Consider the following 22,230-nt stretch of genomic DNA (forward strand, 5'->3'; position numbering starts at 1 on the left):
TAAAAAAGATGCTATGTATCATCTACATGATCTCCTTTAAATGTACAAAACTACCACCCACGGTTTACGTCACCCACATTGCCCAGATAAAATGGTGGTGCAAAGATGTAGATATTTTGTCCAAAGTCCCACGGGGATGCCCACTGATGCCTGGGGTGGGCCCACACACAGCTTTGCAGCCTAGTTCTCAGCCTCCATTCATAACCCACCCACACAATCCTGAATTCATTTGCCAGACCCTGGTGGTAGTAGGAGTCAGTCGAGGCAAGATTGTAAAAGTCCAAAAGAATGCAATTTTGCATTGTGTTTTAAAATTAATGTTTTGGAATTGCTTGTGTTCTTTCTTGCCAGAGTAAGTTCTACCAAAGAGGACAGGGTTTACAGATTTTACATTCCATCGTGCTTACTTATGGTGAGATCACTGACCTCATAGTTGTCAGTTACTTGTCATGAGGTTTGGAATAAATTTCAACCTTCTGTGACAAACATCTTACAATCTTCAATGAAGAAATACAATGCCCCAAACCAAATATTTCAAAAATTACAGATTTATATAACAAATTAACTACTTTCTGAATTTTAAATCAGTAGTTGTTTGAAGATAATTATTAAAGCAAATTCCTAATACAGAAAAATCTTAGTTCTTTTTAGTAAATAAACTCAAATTTCTTCTAAGATTAAGAATTAGTAGAGACTCAAACCACAATGACGTACCACATCACGCCAGTCAGAATGGCCACCATAAACAAATCAACAAACAAGTGCTAGTGAGGTTGTGGAGAAAAGGGAGACCAAGTACACTGTTGGTGGGAGTGCAGACTGGTGCAGCCACTGTTGAAAACAGTATGGAATTTCCTCAAAAAAACTAAAAATGGAACTGCCTTTTCACCTGGCAATTCCACTGCTGGGATTATACCCCAAGAATCCTGAAACACCAATTTAAAAGAATCTATGCACCCCTATGTTCATAGCAGCATTATTTACAATAGCCAAGTGCTGGAAACAGCCTGGTGCCCATCAGTAAATGAGTGGATCAAAAAACTGTGGTACATTTACACGATGGAATACTGTACAGCAGAAAGAAAGAAGGAGCTCCTACTCTTCACTACAGCATGGGTAGATCTGGAAAGCATTATGCTAAGTGAAATATGCAAGGCAGTGAAAGACAAATACCATATGATCTCACCTATAAGTGGAACCTAATCAACAAACAAGCGAGCAAAATATAACCAGAGACAGAAAAAAAGAACAAACTGACAGTAACCAGAGGGGAAGAGGAGGGGGATAACAGGAGAAAGAAGGGGAAGGGTTGTCAAGGAACATGTATAAAGGACCCATGGACAAAGACAATGGGGTGGGGGACAGGATTGAACATGGGAGGTAGGGCGTAGGTAGGGCAGGGGAAAATAATGGGGGGAAAATGGGGACAACTATAATTGAACAACAATAAAAAAAGAAAAATTGTCACTCAAATTAAATAAAGAGTCCCCTTGAATACATACACACAGGATTTAAAATATGTGGATTAAGTGCAACAAAATTTCAATAAAATAGAGACAGAAGATAATTTTCTTAACTTGATAAAGGGAATCTTAAACAATAAACATGCTTAATAATTAGGAACATTTCCACTGACATTAGTAACAATGTAAGGGTGACATCACCATTATAATTATTACCCTGGAGGTGCTAATAAATATAAAACTTTTTAAAAACAAATTGAGTTCTTAAAATATTAGAAAGAGGCACACTTATCATAATTTCTAAACAGTACTATCTTTAGAAAGTGGAGAAAATCATTAGAATTAGTAAGCAAAATTCCTCTTGATTGAATTGGTTATCTACATATTAAAATAAGTATACCAGCAATTGGAAATGTAACAGGAGAAGTATCCCATCAAAATAACAGCAGGAACTATATCCTGTGATTGTCTTTAACAAAAGATTTTATGGAGAAAACAAACCTTTTCTAAAAAATAAGGAGATATTCCATGTTCATCCATAGAATTACTATGTTAAAGAGGCCATAAGTTGAAAGCAATACCAATAAAATTGAAACAGGTTTTTAAAATAGAATGTGAAAAAATTATTATAAAATGTATATCTTATATGTAAAAGGTACAAGCATAGCCATGACAGTCTTGCAGAAACAAAAGGATAGAGGATGGATAGACCTGCCCTGTGAGTTATGAAGACAAAATTAAACTTTAATCATTGAGACAAAGTAGTATCAGTGCATGAAAAGACAAGCAGAATAGAGGATCAAGAAACAGATCCATGTTTAGTTGTAAATTTGGTATACAATATAGGTGACATCTCAAATCAGAATTGAAAAATAATGCTTCAGTAAGTGATTTTGGGAGGACTAGCTATTCAAATGCAATAAAATCATGTTCCTTCCTCATACCAGGGACACAAATTTCTTATGAATAATGGACCTAAACAAAAATAAGTTTAAAATTATAGAGAAAAAATTTAGAAAAGAGACTTTTAAACCAGGGTTAAGTAATATCAAAACAAGACCCCTAACAAAATAATTAGCCTATATCATAATTTAAATCCTTTGTACAAGTGACGCCATAACCAAAATCAAAAGGCATGCCATTGTCAGCAGCTCCAAAAGAACTAACAGGAAATGTAATTTACAGAAGAAACCAAACCAAACCCTAAAGTATAGGATAAAATGCTCAAAATCATTGTAATCACAACACAATAAAGACATATCACTTTACACTATTGGGCTGGCCAAAAAGGTGGGGGGTAATATAGAAATCTAGATGATGCCAAGTGTTTGCAGGCATATGGGGGTACAAGATCCTAATGATGGAGACTGCCTCCCACTCTGTTCACAGTCTGAAGGTCTTTGGTCAATACAAGGTATGTGTTACAATAATACAAATCCATCTAGTACAGGATCAGGATCACAGTTCTCAGCTCCCCACCAGACCTGCCTCATCTGTTCTGGTCAACACCAAGGATGCCTTCTCTATCATTCCCTGAAATTGGCAGGGGAGAGCATAGGCTTACATCCTAATTACCTTGACTCTAAGTATAATTTCTGAGGTCCTAGCTCAGTGCAAAATCAACTGCTGTGCATCTACACTTTCTATCATCTAGCACCCAGGAAGTTGCTATGTATGCCTCAGTCATCTCCTAAAGTGGGGATAGCCTGGTGCAGATGGGATGCCAACTAGGGGAGAGAAGGAAGTGCTTGAGGGAATTTGAAAAAGTATGCATGTTTTGTGTCCCAACTCAGTCCATACTTTGTACTGGTCACATCCTGCCACTATTTACACCCTTACTACACTATGAGGTCTCCTCCATTCAGAATGAAGGCATTCTCATTCTTTACAAGTATGATAAGAGTCCCAGTTGGTGGCAAATCCTTATCTGAAACCCTACAGCAAGAGTTAGTAAAATGAGATAAAGTCTCCTCTGCTGGATCCCCTTCCCACTGATAGGACTTTAGGTAGTCTGGGCTGTTTGCTTGGTGAAATGACCCAGACCTTTAGCCCCAGGTTGATGGTGGTGGTGGTGGCTGTGCTCATTGAAATTTACTATTGGGTATCAGTTTAGGGAAACCACAGGTACCTCTAGGTTCCAGACACTAGCCTACTCTCATTACATACAAGCAGTTCTAGTCTCTGACTGTCAGTTATAACCCCAACCATGATAGTCATGGTTATCTAGTCATCTTTAAATAAAGATAGTCATCTTTATTTCAAAGATAGTCCTTTCTTTGCCTCTTGGGCCACTTACAAAGAACAAAGAGTACTCAGGAGGTCATCAGAGTTTTCACCTAAGAGGAAGATTGCTCTGACTCCTGAAAGAATTTTCTCCACTGCTGTCTCCAGGACCTAGGACCTGTAGTTGCTGAGAGCCCAGAGTTATCCAATAAATGAATCAGAGCAGTGTTTTTTAAGTTTGGTATTTGTTTCTTCCAAATTTAAATTTCAAAGAGACCCATTAAAACTTTTTTTTTTACCACTCAGATGGGTGTCTGCTCCTACTTACTCCCTCAGAAGAGAGAGAAGAGTGATTATCAACAGCAAATAGCAGTTATCAAAGCAACACCAAGAGCCAACTTCACACTCAGGAGAAAACACTCCATCCCCTTCTGTGGTTTCAGGTACTCTACACATTCAGAGAAACTTCTCTAGTAACAAACTATAGAAATGATTCCTGAAAGTATAGTCTTCATCAAACTTTTTAAAGTGGTGAGCAACACTTTGTCTTTCACCTGAGAAGAAATGTCCTGACGTTTCCTCAACTTTCCCAATGCATGAGTACCCTGGCAAATGGCCATAGGTTCTTTTGAGAAAGGATTAGAGGAATATTTACTGCATATATTTGTGATGGAGTTATAGGAACTACTCTAGGTCAGCAATGTTCAATCAGTATGCTGCAAGAATTTTTAAAACATGAAATACCTGGCTATTTGGTCAGGGGCACTGACCTCTTTTCCCTTAGACTGTCAAATAAAAATACAACAGTCAACACAACAATTGCCATATTATGTGAATGAATCAAAATTATACCTATTTTTTGTCAGGTCTGCAAAAAAAATAGATTTTTTGGTGCACCATAGAATTTTAGGAATTACTTTATGTGTGTCATGAGATGAAAAACGTCGAAATGTCTGCTCTCATGGAACTGACCTTACTGTTAATGTACTCTGTATCTGTAAGTTTAGAGCTGGGAACTGGTTGCGAAACCTTAACTTTCCACTGAGGTGGAAGACATCCAGTTCAATAATTCTCAGTTCAGCCTTTTTTTCTGTTTTTTTTTTTTTTTTAATATATATTTTTACTGAACATTTTATTGTTCTATTACAGTTGTCTCATTTTCCCCCTTGCTCTCAACTGCTCCATCCTCCACCCCCACCTACAGTCAATCCCCAATCTGTTGTACATGTCTATGGGTCATTCATACATGTTCTTTGACTAGTCTCTTCACCTTCTTTCCCCCCTTATCCCCTTCCCTCCTCCCCTCTGGTCACTGTCAGTCTGTTCTTTATTTCCATGCCTGTGGTTCTATTTTATTCTTTTGTTTGTTTCATTTAGTAGGTTCCTCTTATAAGTGAGATCATATGGTATTTATCTTTCACTGTCTGGCTTACTTCACTTAGCATAATATTCTCCAGGTCTTCTCATGCTGTTGCAAAAAGTAGGAGCTCCTTCTTTCTCTCAAGTAGGAGGTACATAGTATTCCATTGTATAAATTCACCAGTTTTTTGATCCACTCATTTACTGATGGGCACTTGGGCTATTTCCAGTACTTGGCTATTGTAAATAATGCTACTATGAACATAGGGGTACATAGGATCTTTTGAATTGATGTTTCAGGATTCTTAGGGTATAATTCCAGCAGTGCAATCTTTGGATCAAAAGGCAGTTCCATCTTTAGTTTTTTGAGAAAATTTCATACTGCAGCAGAAAGAAAGAAATAACTCCTACCTTTTGTGACTGCATGGATAGAACTAGAGAATATTATGTTTAGTGAAATAAACCAGGCAGCAAAAGACAAATACCATACGATCTCACCTATATTAGGAATCTAATCAACAAAACAAGCAAACAAGTAAAATAGAACCACAAGCATGGAAACAAGGAACAGACTGACTTGGCAGAGTAGGGGCTGACTGAGGGAACAGGTGGTGGGTGGGACAGTGGAGAGCAACCTGAGAAAATTGGGACAACTGTAATAGAACAATGATAAAATAAAATAAAAGACTTACTAGAATTCAGTATTTATTTATGTTGATAAAAAAATCTTAGCAAACAAGGAATAAAGGAGACCTACTATTTTGAGACATGTGTCTATATAAAAGCTAGCATAAAGCATTCTTACTTGTACAACATCGAAATATTTCCCTTTATAATTAGGAACAAAACAAGCCACCTTTACTTATGCTGTTTTAACATTTTTATTGGAGAGCTGAGCCTGAACAACAGGTAAATAAAATAAATTGTGTAGTTATTGGGAAGGACAAAATAAGACTATCCTTTTTGGAAATAAGATGTTAATGTATGCAGCAAATCCCACATAATCTTCAGGTAAACTACTAACATAAAATATTTTATGACTCTACTGGATATAAAATGAACAAATTTTCCCTAGCCAGGAGGCTCACTTGGTTGGAGCATCATCCCATACACCAAAAAGTTTGCGAGTTTGATTCCTTGTCATGATACATGCCTACATTAAGGGTTTGATCCCCGGTTGGGGTACATACAAATGATAGCCAATTGATGTTTCTCTTTTGCATCCATGTCTCTCTCTCTTTCTCTCTCTCTAAAAATCAATACACATATCCTCCCTGAGGATAAAAATAAATTAATAAATTAATATTTAGAAATGAATGAATTTAAATCTATTGTGTTTCTATTCTACATACTAGCAATTCATAAAATAAAATAAAAGTATCCAAGTACCTAGAAATAAATGTTATAAAATGTGTATACAACCTTTTCTGGTAAAATTATAAATTTTTATTTAGATCAATTAAAGAAAAATTATGTTCCTGGATCAGAAGACTCAGTGATGAAGATATGTTAATATTCTGAGATACATACATACATACATGTGTGTGTGTTCAGAACTATCAACACATTTTTTCTAGAAGTTGACAATATGATTATAAAATTTATATGGAAATGTAAAGGGCTAAGAATAGCTAACGTGTAGTCAAAAAATGAAATTAAGGCATGATATCAACACTTACTATAAAGAAAATTAAGATGGTGCCATATTGGTGGTAGAATGAGAAAGAGAAAGAAAGAGACATCCAGGTAAAATAACAAAAAAGTCCAGAAAACAGACCCATGAACAATCGTATATTGGCATGATTTAGCAGGGAAGTAGCACTGAAGAACAGTGAGAAGAAAGGACAATTTTTAGAAATAAATAGTGTTGGGATAATTGAGTATCCATACAAGGAGAAACTGGAATCCTTCCTTAAATTACTGGTATATGCAAGTATTAATTCCATGACATGTTATGAATTGAATAATAAAATATTTATAAGAGTTAACACAAAGAATAATATTGCTTACTTTAGTCATGGAAGAATTACTCATTGAAGAAAAGATTTATAATTTAATTAAAATTTAAAAGTTCTGTACATGAAAAGTGTCATTTAAAAATTGAAGATAGCCCTGGCTGGTGTGGCTCAGTTGGCTGGAGAATTGTCTGGTAACTGAAGTTTGCAGGTTCTATTCCTGATCAGGGCATATGTCTAGGTTTCAGGTTCAACCCCCAATCTGGATGTGTGTGATTCCCCACTAGGGTGTGTACAATCCCCAGTCCAGGGCATGTGTGTGATACTCAGTCCAGGTGTGTACAGGAGGCAACCAGTCAAAGCTTCTCTCTCACATCAATGTTCTCTTTCTCCTTTCCTCTTTCTCTTGAGGCAATGAAAAAATGTCCCCAGGTGAGGAAAAAAAAAATAAAATAAAAATTGCAAAGATAAAATAAGGAGTATCAGAAAATATTTGCAACAGATATAAAAACAAAGAATTGAAATATAGGATATATATGTATTTTTTTAAATTTAAAAATATATTCAAAAGTTTCTTCAATGAGAAAAAAGCAGTCAAAGAATAGAAAATAGGTGGTGCTTTGTAGTAAAAAGATCATATGTAAAAATATATTAAAATCATTATCATTCAAGGAAGTGCATATTAAAGCACAATGAACATCACTTTACATACTCCAATTGCCAAAAAATAAATTTTTAAGCTGGAGAATTACAAGTGTTGTTCAGAGTATGTTACAAGTGTTGTTCAGGGTATGTAACAACAAATTTTTCAGCTTGAAGTTTGTAACAGGCTGGTCCCACACCCATATGTGGCAGTCAAAAATTGGGAGGTATATCTCAGCTGCAGAGGTTCCCTGCTGAGGAATGAGAGGTCCAAGCCCCACACTAGGCCCCCAAGCCCACAAAATTTTCCAGTGCCAAAAAAAGAAATTCCTATAACTTCTGGCTGTGAGAACTAGCCATGATTGTAGCTGAGTGAGATGGAGGGTTTCTGGAGTCCCAAATGTTTCTCTTATTTTTCTTTGTTTTTTTTTTTATTGTATTTTTTTCCATTTCCATTTAGCTCCCTTATGTTCCCCACCCACCACAATCACCACACTGTTGTCCATGTCCATGCATTCTTTCGGTTTTTGCTTGATCCCTCCACCCCATAGCCATCTCCTCCAGAGCTATCAGTCTACTCTCTAAGCCTGCCTCTAATTTTGCTTGTTAGTTCAGTTTATTCATTAGATTCCACATATGAGTGAAGTCATGTGGTATTTGTTCTTCTCTGACTAGCTGGCTTGACTTAGCCTAATGTCCTTCAGGTCCATCCATGCTGTTACAAAGGATAAAATTTTCTTCTTTTTTTCATGGTCCAATAGTATTTCATTGTGTAAATGTCCCAAAGTTGTTTTATCCATTCATCTACTGATAGTACTTGGGCTGCTTCCATAACTTGGAAATTGTAAATAATGCTGCAATGAAAATAGGGGTGCTTATGTCCTTTTGAATTACTGTTTCAGTTTCTTTGGATAAATTTCCAGAAGTGTTTGTTTCTAGGTATTCAGTAGATCTGCAAAGACTCTAGTGCAGACTCTGTCATATGCTGCCTGTAACTAGCCCTGGGCAACCTATTTGGAGTTATCAGCATTCTACTATAGCTTATGGCTCCCTCTGCTGAACCTGGGTGTGTGCAGAAAGAACCAGATTGTACATCAAGACTGGCTTTTACCAGCACCAGTTCCAGGGGAGGGTTAGCTGAAGTCTCAGAGCTTCCAGAGATTTGCCTTGGCCTGAAAGCTTTCTGTTAAGCTTTGTCACTGAAATAGCCTCCAGTTGTACTCAGCAGCTCAGCTAAGCTCCACAGGGTGGGGGAAGAGGGATACATATGGGTGGGGCTATTGCTTCCCCTCAGGATGATGCTGGGTGGAGGGGAGTGGACTGCCAAGAAACGTGATTTCTGCAGTTTGGGGAATGACTGGGCACAGGGATTTTGGCAGCTGACCCTTCAGCTCTCCAGAGTCACCAACCCCAGACTCCTCATGTGTCTCTAGTCCACTCTGCCCTCCCTCTGCCAGAGTTGAGGGTAAGTGGATACAAACAAAATGTTGTGCATTGGCCCTTTGAGAGGCTCTCTGCATCTCTAGCTGTCTCTTCTTAGTGGATAGAAACCCCACTGCTTTTCACAGCCAATGTTATTTGGGTTCCTTTTCCAGTTCTGGTGCTCTAGGCTGGGGAACCATGCTTGGAATGTAGACACCCCCTTTCACAGGGGAAACCCCTCTAGCCACTAAAATGTTCCTCTGGAGCTTCAACTGCCACCTGTGGGAGCCCAGTCAGCCCTCTCACACCTCTGTACTTCCTACTAGTCTGGTTGTAGTGATGTGGTTCTTCTTTAAGGCCTTGGGTATAAGACTTCTCTTCTGATAGTGTTCAGTTGGTTATTCAGGATGATTTTTTTATAATTTAGGTCCTGAGAGAAGGTTAGTGTAGCTTCCTCTTATTCCTTCGTCATCTTGGGTCTTCCCAAGCATTCCTCTAATAGTGCCCATGCCCAGACTTACTCTGGGCTTACTCACTCTGAGCTCCAACACTGACGCAGCAGCTCATAAGGCACCAGGAACATTAAGAGAACTGAGTTGTCCAGTGGGGGCCGGAGGAGCAGCTTTCTTCCAGATAGAAATGCTAGCTGGGGCATTTTCTTAAGCCTTCTCCCTACAGAGCCTGCAGGTGAGTGCCATATCTGAGTCTCTATCTCCCTGACAGTGTTTATCCAGCCCTGGTGATTCTCTGAGACCCCATCTCACACAACTTTCAGGCCCACCCAAGTCATTTCCAGTGGCTTTTCCAAACAAATGGTCTTTGCAGTGCTGTGTACTTTCCTAAAATCCTTCAAAGGTTCACCAACCCCAAATAAGCTACATCTGACCTTGGCATGTCCCATACCTCTTCCTAAGTGGCTCCAGGCCCAGCACTAGTGGCAGCCAGTCTTGGTTTGCAACTTGGCCTGTCCCAGGCACCTCCAAGCCCAGCATAAGTAGCAGCCCTCTTCATATTGCTTTGTAACTCATACCAGGTGGCCATGGGTAGGGCACAGGTAGAAGTTTACCTTGGCCTACACCTCCCAGGAGTCCCCAGAGCCAGAGTAACCAGTGGACAGCTTCATACCATCCCACAGCACCACCAAATCACATCCATGAGTGGTACACTCAAGGGAGTAGGGTCATTGAGCACCAGAGCCCCACAGACACGAATCCTGCTTCATAGGATTGGCTCTTGCCAGCACATCCTCTGCTAAGATTACAGCCAGTCCTCACAATTGATCAGCCTGGCATTAAATCCATCCCATTGATGTGCCAGTAGCAATCAAGGCTCAACTACAACAGGAGGGTGCACCCAGCCAATATGGGGGCACCCCTGATGTATTCAGCTTGGATGACTGGGCAGAATGTATCACTGAGCCCTACAGGACACCTACTACATAAGGTCACTATCCCACACCCAGGAGAAATAGGAACTCTATGTAATATATAGAAACAAACAATCACAAGGAAGCAGCCAAATAAGGAGACAAAGAAACATGTCCCAAATAACAAAATAATACTCCAGAAAAAGAGCTAAACAAAATGGAGACAAGCAATTTGCCAGATGCAGAATTCAAAACACTGGTTATAAGAATGCTTGATGAACTTAGGGGAAAAGTAGATGAATTTAGTGATAACTTCAACAAAGAGGAAACATGAAATAGAGATATAAACTATAAAAGAGAACCAGTCACAAATAAAGAATATAACTGAAATGGTGAATCCATTATAGGAAATCAACAGTAGAATAGATGAAGCAGAGGATCACATCAGTGGTTTGACAGATAGGGAAGCAGAAAATATCCAATCAGAACAGCAAAAATAAAAAAAAATCTCCCCAAATTAGGATAATTTAAGAAGCCTCACAATTTCACGTCAACCAATATTCACCAAAAGGGAGAGAGAGAGAGCAAGGAATTGACAACCTGTTTGAAAAAAAATGATAAAAAATTTCCCTGATCTGGTGAAGGAAATAGAAATACAAATCCAGGAACGGCAGAGTCCCAAATCAAATGATCCCAAAGAGGCCCATACCAAGATATATCATAATTAAAATGCCAAAGGTTAAAGAGAAAGAATCTGAAAAGCACCAAGAGGAAAGCAGGTATTTTTTGGACCATAAGATGCACCTAGGTTTAGGGGAAAATAGGAAAAAAATTTTGAAGCAAAAAATGTACTAAAATATTTAATAACATAAATAACATAATATTTCACCAATGTAAATGTAAACAGAACTCAACAGCATCATTAACAACCATTATTCCTCCCAAATTGGGGGTGGGGGTTGCATCTTATAGTCCAAAAACTACAGTAGCTACCTACAGCAAAGCTCCTATAAAATTGGCAGCTTATTTCTTTACAGAACTTTGCAGGCTAAATGGGATTGGCACCAAATATTCAAAGTAATGAGAAGCAAGGACCTGCAACCAAGATTACTCTACCCAGTAAAGATATTTAGAACTGAAGTGCAGATAAAGAGCTTCCCAGAAAAGAAAAAGCCTATGGAGTTCATCACCATCAAACAAATATGAAAAATGTTACAAAGACTCCTTTAATGATAAGAAGAGAATAATATAAATAATAAAATTTCCATGAATATATATCTATCAACAATTACTTTAAATGTAAATGAATTAAATGCTTTAATAAAAAAGACACAGGGTGGCTTAATGGATAATAAAACAAGACCCTTACATATGCTGTCTATAAGAAACCCTCAGATTGAAAGACACACACAGACTGAAAATAAAGAGATGAAAGAAAATATTTCATGAAAATGGAAACCCAAAAAAAAGCTGGAATAACAATACTTATACCAGACAAAATAGATTTTAAAACAAAGGCTATAACAAAAAACAAAGAAGGGCTCAGCAATTCCACATTTGGTTATTTTTCCAAAGAAACCCAAAGCACTAAATCAAAAAAGACATATATATCCATACGTTCATTGCAGCATTATTTACAGTAGCTAAGATATGGAAGCACCCTAAATGTCCATCAATAGACAAATGGATAAAAAAGAAGTGGTGCATATAGACGATGGAATGAGACTCAGCTGTAAGAGAATGAAATCTTGCCATCTGCAACAACATGGATGGACCTAAAGGGTATGTGCTAAGAGAAATAATTCAGACAGAAGCAGACAAATGCCATAGGATTTCTTTTATGTGTGGAATCTAAAAAAAGTAAATAATAATAAAAAAAACAAGCAGAACAGAAATAGGTTCATAGATACAGAGAACATTTTGAAGTTTGCCAGAGAGGAGGTGGTTTAGGGGGATGGGTAAAAAAGGTGAAGTGATTAAGAAGGACAAATTGGTGTTACAGAACAGTCATGGGGATACAAACTACATTATAGGGAATATAGTCAATTATATGTAATAACTATATATGGTGTCAGATGGGTACTAGATTTATTGGGGTGATCACTTTGTAAGTTGCATAAATGTCCAATCACTGGGTTGTACTACTGAAACTAATATAATATTGTTCATCAACTATCATTGAAAATTTGAAAAATAAATTATTAAAAAATAAAAGTCATTGTCCAGCTTTCTCATAGACAGTTTCTCTTGATTTCTTCTGTGAATGGACCATACTTTCTTGTTCCTTTTATGCTTGGTAATTTCTTGTTGAAAATTAGACATTTAAAATACTATAATGTGGTTGCTCTGAAAACCAGAATCTTCCACATTTTTAGGGATTGTTTTTGTTACTTTCTGTGGGATGTAGTAGTTTGTTTAGTGACTTTTATGAACTCTTTTTGTAAAGTCTCTATTCTTTGTTAGGTGTGGTCTCAGAAGTCTCTGTTCCTTTAAGTCATGGTTCCCTACTTTTTAAAATATATTTCTTTGAATCCACAAATGAACAAATGAATGAGAAAGGAAGAAAGGGAGGGAGGGAGGGAGGGAGGGAGGGAGGAAGGAAGGAAGGAAGGAAGGAAGGAAGGAAGGAAGGAAGGAAGGAAGGAAGGAAAGAATACTTCTCCAGACTTCATAGGTTGGTTCTGGGTTGGAGTAATAAATGTTACTTAACAAGTTCTTTTATAACATGGAACATAGAAAAAGAACTTAAGGAAATCAGGTGAATGATGTCCTAACAAGCAGAGTATTAATAAAGTGATGGAAATTATGAAAAAGAACAAAATACTAGTTCTAGATTTGAAATATATAACTGGAAGGAAAAATTCAATACAGAACCTCATTAGTAAACTTGAGCACACAGAAGAATCAGCAAGTTTGAAGGTAAGTCAACTGAAGTTATCCAGTCTGAGAAACTGAATGAAAAAATAATGACAAAAAAAGAACATAGCCTGAGGATCCTTAAGTTTAATAGCTGATTTCTCATCAGAAGCCATGGAGGCCAGAAGGCAGTGGGAAAACATAATCAAAGTGCCAAGAAAGAGAAAAAGTCTGTCAATTAAGCATTCTATATCCAACAAAAACTTGGCTTAAAAGTAGTAAGGAAAATTAACGTATTTTGAGCTAAACAAAAATCACTTGTCTGTTTCACCTAATTGGGAATTCTCTCAGGCCAGAGAATTGGCTATTCCTCAAAAATATTATAAGAAAAATGAACAAACTACTACAACTTAGGGCAAAAGATTACAGTTGAAGCAAATAATAAACATATCAAAAGCCTGGGAAGGAAGGCTAGGGGGTTTCTTTGGGAAACGGGTGTTCAAAAGTGCTTGTGTATATTGGGTAATTTAGAAAGACATGTATATAACCTGGGCATGACACATGACACAGAAAAGAACTAGAAGATCCTAAGCTTTCATTTCTGGCTGATCACTAGGCTCAAGGCAAACAGGAAGTGAAGATGAAGGCAGAATTGTAAATTACCTGACGAACCAACAAAGAGATACCCAAATACAGAATCCATTTGTGAAAACTGGGAGAGGTGTTTTTGTGTTGGGATTTTTTGTTTGTTTGTTTTTTGTTTTTTAAATTCTTAGCTACTAGTGGGCTTCAGGATTCCTAGAAGCTTTTCAAAGCCTCCATGAACATCTCATTCCCCAGTTTTTCTTTTTATACTATTGGATCAGTCTATTGTTTGTCCCAACTATAAGTTATAAATTTAAACCATTTCCTGTAATTGTTTCTGACAAACACCCTCAAGGAAAAGACTTTTCATACTAGGTGAGCTCTGACTAAGATCAAATAAAGTTAATGCTGTGGCTGGTGTGGCTCAGTGGATTGAGTGTTGGCCTGTGAACCAAAGGGTCGAAGGTTCAATTCCCAGTGGGGCACATGCCTGAGTTGCTGGCCAGGTCCCCAGGAGCGGATGTCTAGAGGCAACCACACACTGATGTTTTTCTCCCTCTCTTTCTCCCTCCCTTCTTCTCTCTCTAAGGATAAATAAAATCTTTAAAAAAAAAGAAAAACAAATAAAGTTAGCCTTTCAAGCCCCCTTTTCCAGACCAAACAAAAACATACAACCATGTCCCTACATAAATGTGAACCACAAAATGAACAAGAGAGGTTATAGTGGAACCTAAGGGATGGGGGTCAGGTTGGATAACCTCTGGAAAATCAATGAAGCATTACAATACTTAGTAGGTTTAGGTTATAGTCCACAGCAAGAGTTGCTTTTGAGGTCATCCTCAACTTCTGTGTCTGCCCCTGATGTCCACCAGTGACAGGTACCCACCATAATAGCAGTCTGGCCATCATAGGAACAGGACCATTCCTGCAAACAGCCACCTTTTAACATTAACTGTGGTTTGGTATCCAAAAATAAACAAAGCTGGCTGCCTCTGTTAGACATGGATGTCTAAGTCTCTCTAATCCAAAGAAGTACTCTTCCTTTAAATGAACCCCTCAAGGAGGTGACAGGCTTGGGGGATACTGGTAATAGGTAATTACCAACTTAACTATTCAAATTGGCCCAGTTTTGATAAAAGATACTTTTGTCCTTATTGTTTCCCTGAGACTTTTCCCATGGTTGGAATGTACCTCCTCAGTGAACAGGTAACCTCAGGTAATAAGCCTAAGGCTTTCATGCTATTGGTCAGTACAACCTGACCAATAGAGTATTTATCTATTGGTTGAGGAACAGATTAACCTTTTCCTATCAGTAAAGATGATTTAGGTAAGAAGGGGTATTGATTCCACCATCTCACTTTTTAATTTCCTGGTGTGGCCTGTACTTAAAGCAACTACTACTAGTGAAAGCTAACTATAGACATAAGAATTAAACAAGGCTGTTCTCTTTATTGAAGCACCTCTACCAGATATTATTACCTTAATGATGGCATTAATAACAACATAGGTAAAAGGTTTAGAGCTACAGACTTGGCTAACATCATCTATTCAATAAAGATTTTGTAGGAATCAGCCACAATTTGCCTTTACCTTTTAGGGTCAATGGTACACCTTTATCTGATTGCCTATCAAGTGCTTAAATGGCCCTGCAATCACAGAAGGGATTTTCAGCCAGGACCTGGATCCCTACCCCAAAATTCCACCAGAAACTCAGCTTTTGCATTATATGGATAACATTCTCCTCATTGGACTAAGACTCTCTTCATAGGCCACTGAAGCCATGAGTGAACCCCCTCACAGAGAGGAGATGGACGATTGCCCCCACAGTACAAGGCCCCTTCCAATCAGTTAAAATGTTGGGGTATATTTGGAGTTCAGAAGGGTAAATTATTCCCAATATGGTAAAAGACAACCTCTTATCACTCCACCTTCTTCCCATATCAGTAAAAGGATCCAACCAATATTTGCTGGGATGTTTGGAATCTAGCACCAATACATTCCTTCCTCTAGTATTTGCTGACTCCTTTCTATCACTCACCTGTAACTTTTCTTTTTTTAGTTATCAAAACTGAAATCCTTACTGGCAGTAAGCCAATTACTCTATGAATTAAGATTCCTATTATGACCCGGGTAATGGTAAAGCTCCCTATAGAATTGGATCAGCAACAGAGGTATTCTTGTTAAAACAGAAATGGCAGCTTTGAGTTAAACTCAGCCCTACTGGAGTGTCACTCCGAGGAACTAGCCACTTAACCCTGACACCCTGTTTAACTTGCCAAGAACTCCAGAAATGCCTCTGCTCTTTGCCCATTGGGGGTTGAGGGAAGGATGGTTAGCACTTTCAAAACAAGGAAATCAATGTTCTTTCTTTACCAGTGAAGTGATCAGGGGGTATAAGAGAGACAGGCAATGAACAGTCTCAACCTATTACCCCTATTCAAATACTCTAATTTCCATATTTACATCATTCCAAGCAATAGAGCATGCTCTTGGCAAACATTTTCCTAAGGTTACTATTTTCACAGATATGTGCCTGATTGCTGGCTAATGGGCTAACTTCTTGATTGGGACTTTGGCAAAATCAGGGATGGAAAATACAAGGCCAGAACATTTAGAATAAAGAGATATGGGGAAAAACAAACCAGATTGGCTCCCATTCTATCCATCTGGGTCCACCTCATATGTTGGCTCCTACAAGACAAAATTAGACAAGACATGTAATAGATAATACACAACACCAAAGCTGATAAACTAACCAATCCATCCAAACAGATAAGTCTTCTGAAGGAGGGCAAGCCCCAAAGCTTTGTTATTTCCACCAGTAGGCACATGAGAAGTCAGGGCATTTGGGCATAATGAAGTGACAAAAATAAATTGTTAATAGAGGAGCTGACCCAGAAGAAAAGCATTTGCACATAGACATTAGGGACTATACCACATGCCAGAAATCTAGATATTGGGCCTATTGTATGGGAGAAGAAATTTGCAAAGAAGGGCCACATTAGATTCTGCGAACTGACTTCATTATGCCTCTCTGAGCTGCAGCAGGAGTCACTGAATTTGCCTTAACAATGGCAGTTACATACACAGGCCCTCTATTGACTTTCCCATGCAAGACAACCTCTACTGTCATTGAAGGGCAAACAAAACAGCTTTTATAGCCCTTCAGAGAAAAATCACAGCTTTCACTTTATCACAAATTAAATACAAAAATGGGCACTATAAGGTAATATTATAAAATAACATCAGCAGGTATCATAGGAATGGGCATTTAAAACAGGCCTATTGAAAGAATATCGAGAAAAATGGTCCCCAAAGTGATCAAAATCCCACCCATTTTTCTGATCACATCACATTAAATCCACAGTCCCTGATTACATTAAACTCATCCTTCCTAAACTCAGGTGTAACTACCTGAGGCGTAATTTAAATATGATGGCATAACTACATCATATTTAAATTCACAAAAACCGAGAGGACTACCAACAGAGATACTGCAACCTCTGCTTGTTGTATACACCCACACTAGACAACAGAATAACCACTGTTTGTGGACATGGTAGCCCTGACTTTGCAACTAAAAGCAAAGAAACATCACTCAGTACTTTCACCATTTCATTTTACTTCATAGAAAATTCAGAGCCTGATCACTTCCCATTTGATCCTGACAAGAACCTGATGTGGAAGAACAGTTCTGAGGTCATCCTCAGCTTGAGTTGGCTCATTGTCAGTGTGAGCCATGCAAACCATCTACCACCACCTGGAGAGGCCACCCACATACCTTGTGGCACCAACATGGATCTACACCTGATATCCAAGAGGTATAACTAATCATCTTCATACTGGGTGATGATCAAGAGACAATTAGCTATCCAACTCCTAACTGTGGGCAATCTCTGACTTTAACCCCTACTCTGCTGTTGTGCCACTTCCTTACCTAAGAAGTTTCTACTCACACCCACTCCATGTCCACACCACAGAAAGATGCACAACATACATCAGACTGGAGATGATGGGAACCATATCACTGGCTCTTTGGGTTGGACAATCAGCACTGAAGCTAGCACTCCTATCTCTGCTAGTGCTGGCAACACCCTTTCTGGGTAAGCCAGTCTCTTACCATACCACTTGTGAGTCACAGGTCCCTTCTAAGCCCTATAGGCCAACTTTTACTTCAAATCAGATGAAACTCACTGTCATTAAATAGTTCCATTAAATAAATAGAGCAATAGGGTGCTGCCTATCAAGTCTCATATAAGGAGTATCCAGAAACAGTGAGTTTATATCCAGTATTACAATCAGGATGCTCATTACTGATGCACTCAAGTGAAAAACTCTAATTCAGGACAATACCAACAAACCTTATAGGATTACAGAGATAAAATTATATCTCCTAGTAATCCCTGAGATAACTATAACTCCTGCCAACAATGCTCTTACAACTCTTGGCCTCTCTTTACCTTCATTACAATGATTTTTCTCCCTCTCTAGTATGAGGCAGGGTGTGTGTTAACAAAGTGGCCAAAGGTACATTACCATGGACGTCCTGTCTGGATGCTAATCAATATATACAAGTAAGGCAATATATACAACATATTACCTGGGCTTATGTATTTCTAAGAAATTAGGGATTTAAAAAATCCACTTATAAATGCACCCATGTAATTCAAACTCCTGTTGTTCAGGGGTCAACTGTATATTCATGTTTCAAATCATTATGTTGTGCACCTAAAACTAATAAAATGTTATGTCAATTATATCTCAATTCAAAAAAAAAATCTACATATTTCACCTTACAGAAGGTAGAAACAATAATGAAAAGACCAGTAGTGAAGCTAACTTGAGAGGAAATTTGTTGGTGTAGTCACTACCTCCCAAAGGTCCATCCCTGAGGCTTTGAAAACTGTATAAATGTCTCCCCTAGGAAAGTTTCCCTTAGTATGGAAACAATAGAGCAGATGTTCCCACAGTGAAACATAGCATCATTGTAACAAACAAGGACAGAAATGGGTCAAACACAAAGTATTTACAATTGATGTCTGTTTTTGAAATAACTTGGCCACCTGTGAAGATCCTGTGTGTGAGTGCCTTGTAGTTCAAGATCTAATTTGGTGCATAGCTAAATTAACTTTCTTTTTCCCAACCACTTAGAATACTTGTGAAATTTATCCCATGCCCACGGGAACACACCAGTACTATTTACTGTTGACATTTGGAGGGAAACCCAATCACTAAGACACACCAGTCTGAGCAAGGATGGAAATACAATTGCCCACCAAGCCAAACCTGCATGTAGCCTTAATCAAATACCTACCCATACAGATCCAACCCCATGCTGGGTTTGACTCCAACCACCTGATTTTAGTACATATAGCATTAAATCTCTCTCCTGGTCACACTCTCCCATAAATCTCACTAATCAAGATGAGCCTATTCCCCTCACCACTTACACCCAATGAGAGCAATGACAATCCATTAAATTTATGTGAGGCTAGTCACACAAATGTGTGGGCAATGGTGCGCTGAGTATATAACCCATATAGTAGGCTCAGGTACTGAGTGTGAGGTGGAGAACATCTAAGCCTGTTTGACTATAACATTGTATGCTCCTAGTCCAACCACTTGGAATTGCACTAAAGCCACACAACTTACCTTCCCTAGGCACAAAGTATACAGGCAACAGAGGGAGCCTGGTGGACCTGAAAGAGAATAAAATTGCCTCCCCTATCATAAGCTTTCCCCTCCCCCAACCCTGAAACATATTTGCTGCACCTGGATTTGGCTCAAAATTCTAGTAGACTTTTTCTCAACAGTGGATCCTCTAACTCAACCTACTTGTTTCCACAAACCATGCTAGCTTCAGCTCTCCAATGCCACAAATGAGCTCTTCACTGGTACTAACTCCTCTAGGACCACTTATTCTGGGGAGAGTAGGAACAGCCTAGGTGTGGGACACCTCAAAACAACAATAACAAAAAAACACAGATAACTGTAACCAAGGAATTATCTACAGCAATTAAACAAATGGCCCAGGAGCTGGAACTGGGGTGGATCTCAGTATACTTTAGGTACCATGGTGTTAGATAACTGCACACCCCTAGGTTATTTATTAGCTGTGAAATGGAGAGAGGGGCAGTTTTATCCACCTGTTTACATTGCATGGGGCTCAGTAACACCAAGTCTTACAGATAGCCAGAGTCACGTTACCAAAGGAGCCATAATGTCAACGTCTACTGACTAAAACAGATTGAACAAGTAAAAATCTTCTCCTTTTCTGATCTATTCTCCTGACTTTCCCCCAGGAAGTGGGCCAATTGGCTGCAAATGGACTTTAAATTCTACTTTGTGTCCTTGTAGGATTTGGAGTCTTTAGAATGTTTTATCACAGGCTCCAAACTCAGGAATTACAAAGCAAGACACAACTTAGATTATAAAACAATGTGGAGCCCAGGACAGATCTGGGTATAAGCAAGCCAAAGATGCCTATGTATTTTGTAGTCCCCAGTATACTGACCATGATGCTGCTTCCTTCTTCACAGCAGTCTGAGACCTCTAGCTCTAAGCCTGTTGGTACCAAGTTCAAATTTTTACACATTACTTGCTTTAAATATAGCCCAAATAAGAACTTTTTTATTCATTTAAAACCTGACTCTTTCACATACCCTGTGAAATTGCACACAACATCTGCTAGCCATAGACAAAACTTTGAGCTGCTGCTGCTCATCAGAGGTCTCTGATTCAGAAAGGCCCTGTAATGGGCTGAGTCATATACCCCCAAAATTCACATGTTCCAGTCCCAATACCCAGCACCTCAGAATGTGACTGTATTTGGAGATAAGGTCTTTAAAGAGGTAATTAAGATAAAATGAGGTCGTTAGAGTGGGTCCTAATGAAATCTGATTGGTGTCCTTATAAGAAAATATTAGGACACAGACACACACAGAGGGAAGATCATGTGAATACATGGGGAGAAGATAGCCATCTGCAAGCCAAGGAGAGAGGCCTCAGGAGAAACCAGCTCTGCCAAAGCCTTGATTTCTGATTCCCAGCCTCCAGAACTGAGAGAATAAATCTTTATTGTTTATGCTGCCCAGTTTGTAGTACTTTGTTATGGCAGCCCAAGCAAACAAATACAGTCGCCATCTTGCTGCTAAGCAACATCACCTAGACACATGAGCCACCTCTCTGATTCCCCTCTCCTCCAGGAGTTCCTTTTCCCTGTTTCCCTCTGGGTGATTGTCCCATGCCACTGCCTCTGGGAAGATCTGGGGCTATGAGAGACCTCACCTCTCATGCAACCCATCAAAGTGCCACCCAGCTAAATCTCATGTGTGCTACTGCTATCTTGTGGTCATGTCTTTTCCTTGATCAGCCTTGAAATCCTCAAACTTACCCCATTGTCTCTCCTTATCTCTATGCATATTTCTGTTACAGGTGGTTGAGATCTAGCTAAACAGTTCGTCATTTCTGAGCTCAAAGAGTGTTGAGAGTCCTTAAAGACATTTCTTAGCCCAAAACTCCAGTTGTTGCCTATTCCTCAAAATAATAACCAAAGCGACAGCATGTGCTAACAGCTTTATATGTGATTATCAGAGGAAGACATCACAACAGTCTTCTGAAATTAGTACCTTTATTCTCATTCATTGTACTGTTGAAAAATCTATGCAAATTAAGATACACATGAAGGTATATAAATGTTAATTAACTTGCCTGTTGTGTCAAACAGTAATATCTGACAGATTATATGCTTGTTTCAGTGTAGAGCCTAAGTGAATTATAGACATGCCACTTAATCCCAAGATCTTTCAAGAAACAGGGTGAATTTGCTCTGTAGTCACCCAGCAAACATATCATGAGAGGCTGCTAAGAGTATATCATACTTGAGTAACATATATCATTAAACATGAAATAGGTAGATAGAAATAAATTCCCAAGCCCCTAAACTCACCTTGATGTGAATCCTGATTGCTGGATCTTTCTTCTGTCCTGACATATTTCAAAGTAGAACTATGAAGTTTTATTATCAAAGAATTTAAAGCTAAAAGGGGCCTTGGAGATAATCCAATCCACTTCTCACATAGCCTTGTAAAAACCAAGGTCTAGACTTGCCTAGAGACGGAAAGTGTTGGTAGAAGAGCTCTATTACATAATAATAAAGATAATTAAAACAAAATATATTATAATACTAGCTACTATCATTTTGGGGGATCTATGATTACCTTATTTAATCCTTAAAGCAATATTTTAATATAGGTGTTATTATCTCCATCTTAAATAAAAGTTTATAGGTCCAGAATCACATAGGTGATACAGAATGACAAAATCTAGATTTGAATCAAGTTCCCTTTGAGAATCAAGA

General features: G+C 38.5%; 1 non-coding gene across 1 annotated transcript; it reads right to left on the reverse strand.

Moving 5' to 3' along the window:
• Positions 1-3,983: 3,983 nt before the first annotated feature.
• On the reverse strand, positions 3,984-4,198 carry LOC114512601. Its single transcript, XR_003685815.1, has one exon. It is a non-coding gene; the product is annotated as a small nucleolar RNA U3 (small nucleolar RNA).
• Between the last annotated feature and the right edge of the window lie 18,032 nt (positions 4,199-22,230).

Source organism: Phyllostomus discolor, chromosome 3, assembly GCF_004126475.2.
Source record: "Phyllostomus discolor isolate MPI-MPIP mPhyDis1 chromosome 3, mPhyDis1.pri.v3, whole genome shotgun sequence".
NCBI lineage: Eukaryota > Metazoa > Chordata > Mammalia > Chiroptera > Phyllostomidae > Phyllostomus > Phyllostomus discolor.